The sequence below is a fragment of the Gavialis gangeticus genome, unplaced genomic scaffold (assembly GCF_001723915.1).
Source record: "Gavialis gangeticus isolate Ggan-Ray unplaced genomic scaffold, GavGan_comp1, whole genome shotgun sequence".
Classification (NCBI taxonomy): domain Eukaryota; kingdom Metazoa; phylum Chordata; order Crocodylia; family Gavialidae; genus Gavialis; species Gavialis gangeticus.
Window position 1 is genome coordinate 57,060,994 of NW_017729034.1, and position 3,335 is coordinate 57,064,328.

The following is a 3,335-nucleotide window of genomic DNA, read 5'->3' on the forward strand; positions in this document are numbered from 1 at the left end:
GGGGGGACCAGAAGGGTTTGGGAGAGACCTTGTTTCCCCTAGCGCCCCCTGGCATGACAAGGAATAACAGCCACAAGTTGTTGGAGAGTAGGTTTAGATTAGACATCCATAAGAACTACTTCACAGTTAGGGCGGCTAGGATCTGGAACCAACTTCCAAGGGAAGTGGTGCTGGCTCCTACCCTGGGGGTCTTTAAGAGGAGGCTTGATGCCTACCTAGCTGGGATCATTTGAGCCCAGTTTTTTCTCCTGCTCAGGCAGGGGGTCAGACTTGAAGATCTACAAGGTCCTTTCCGACCTGACTTCTATGATTCTATGATTCTATGAAACTGGTTTATGCAATGTATGTCCCAGATCCCTTGCTGGTTTAAGTTAAATCAGAGTCCCCCAGCATCCAAAGCAGTGTTGGCCACCCCACTCTGCTCCCTGGCCAGAGTTCTGGCAGAGATTTGCAGGCACGGCAGGGTCTGCTGGCTTCCCCGTACTGCCCCCCTGCCACTCACTGCTTGAGCAGGGATCCCTTCCTCCTCTCTGCCATAGCATGGACCATAGCCAGAATGTGGTATGTTAGCTAATGCTGTGTAAAGCTCCAACAGAGACTGCAGACACAGGGTCTGCCTGGCTTCTCCCTGCCCTACCTTCAACTCACTGGTGAAGCAGGAAATTCTACCCCCCCCCATCTCCCACAATATAGACCCCAGCCCCACAGGTCCTAGGCATGTGGTGTACTAGCTAATGTGTGTGTCTCTTTCCAATTTCACTGGGACAGGCAGACAGTGACTGCTTAGGGCTGTTTGGAGCTAATCAACAGGTCAGCGGTAAGCTGTTTAAGAAGTTTGAAGTAATGGAGAGAGGCCATTGTTTTGCTAATCAGGTGATAAAGACTGTTATCACTACTCAGCTGGCTTGCTTGCCTGTCAGTCTGCTGCACACACTGACAAAGCAGGGAGGGAGGTTGAAAAGCTCGGTATCATCAACAGATACTTGTACTGCACCTCTCCCTCTCCCCCCCACCTCAGAGTGCTAGTGCAGAGCTGGGGGCTAGCAACACTCCCGCCCCTTGAGCAGCCAGCAGGGAAAAGCCTGGGACCATGCAGGAAGACCTCCCTAATGAGAGATTCCTTCCAGGGCCTGGCCACACCCCCTCAGCTCAGCTCTCTGCAGAAGGGAAGGGAGGCCTGCTCTAGCGGCCCCCGGCTTCTAATCTGAGCCTCTGCAGGCATGTGCCTGAATTTCCTCAGTCCAGAGACAATGTCTGTCTGGTTTCAAACCAGTTCAGCCAAGCCAGGTTAGACTAACCTGCAAAGATTGAATATATGCAGGCTCAAGCATTTTGAATGTCTGTCCCTAGCCCAGCTCAGTACTAGATTGACTACACCCACGGTGTCAAGATTATGGCCTGCAGGCAGGACTCAGCCTGCAAACCTGTGTTGTCTGGCTCTCAGGACTCTTACAGGGGTCAGAGTGAGTGGGGGCAGGGCTCTCTGCCAAAATCTGGGGTACAGAGCCCTGTTGGAAATCCATGTCAACAGCAAGAAGAAAGTGATGGCTTTGGCAACCTTCAGGTTTGCTGCCACTGCTTATCCAAATACCATTATATCAGAATCCTATCTACAAGGAACTCCATGGTCTAGATCCATTCCACAAGAAGCCCCATGGTCTTGATCCAGCCCGGGGAGATGAGTGAGTTTGACACCCCTACACTAGACCATCTTTCTTCTGTATTAGCTTGTTCATCATATTTTGACGATTTTTAGAAGCCTCTTATATTGGGTTTCATCATATGTACTAACCAAGGGCAGATCCAAAGAGGTTGCCGTGGTGTGGCTGCACACCCCCCTCTTTTGTATTGGACCACATTGTGGGAGCCTCTAGGGACTGTTTAAAGTCCCTGGAACAGATGCAAATTCTCTCTCTCTTCCTGTTCCTGCTCAAAGGCATGCTCCCTCTCTGCCCCTTATCCCTTTCCTCTGCCTACTTTCCCCCGCTGCTCCTGGAGGCACGGAAGCACCAGAGCTGTTCCTGCCCACTGCATGCCGGCTGGGCTCAGCTGGAAAGATGGACTATGGTAGCAGAAAAGGACAAGAATTCCCCTTCCCTCTACTCCCTCTGTGATACCTCCAGGAGTGGGCAGGATTGTTGCCAACGTCCCCTCCCCAGCTGAGCCTAGTTCTGTGTAGCCTGGCTGGCTCTAGAGCTTCCCCACTCCCAAACAGTAGAGAAAGCAGCAGTGGCTGTCGGGAGTGTGGTGCAACTACCCCTGCATTGTGAGTTGCTGCTCCCGCATCCCACTGTGGGAAATCCTGGATCCACTGCTACTGCTAACTCTCTCTATTTGAAGTGGGGTTTACACTTTAAGAGACACTGAATTTTTCCACCGCTTTTGACAAGAATGTTTGCGGCCCAAAAGACTTCAGCAGAATCTGAATGTGTCTTTACAGGAAGATGGGGCAGCCTCCCCCAGGCATATCTTTATTAATAATTTCCAAACATCCTAGTTTAGGCAAAATAGTTTTCTTTTTTAGTAATCTGGCAGCCATCAGCCAGAGGAAGGAACATTTGCACTGATGCGTGGTTAAGAATGCCACAGCAAATATTTCGTTGTGGCTTTAAATAAGGTGCTATAAATCCCAGCAGGATGACTATATGTTATTCTGTAGATCGGCATCTGCAGGATTCAGCTGTAGCAATGTACTTTTGGAACCCTTATATATGTTGGGTGATCCATTCTTATGTGAATAGCTCCCAGGGATTTCAGGGGTCTACTTAAGCTAGTACTATTTAAAGTGCTTAATGGTTCCAGAACTTGCTCTCAGAAAGCAAGGAAGGAAAAATCATCACTGAAGTGAGTTGCCCTGGAGTTACATTTGCCTTTTTAAAAAAAATTAAAATATTCCAAGCTATATAAATAATTTAAGAATACACATTTCAGAATTCCAATGCCTTTTGAGACGGCACATAGCAATTCCAAAATAGCCCAGCTTTCCTTTTAATACATAATTCATTATCCAAAATGATTGCTCATTCACTGATCCCAGAACAAAATGTCACACAAGAAGCATAAAGCAAGGAAATCAAGCACATGACAAGGGGACAAAACAGAAAGCATTAATTCACACAGGTACCAATGCTGAAAAATATTTTAATCCCAAAGGCCCCTTGCATAGGAAACCTGATTAGCACAATATGTGTCATTATTTATTAACAGAAATATGCAGTAGGCCACATCCTGAGATATACTGCTGAGCAATTGACTCCAATGGGAGTTGAGGGTCAGCATCTATTAGGATCAGGCACAAAAAAACACAGCAATCAGATGTAGACCCTTCAGTTATA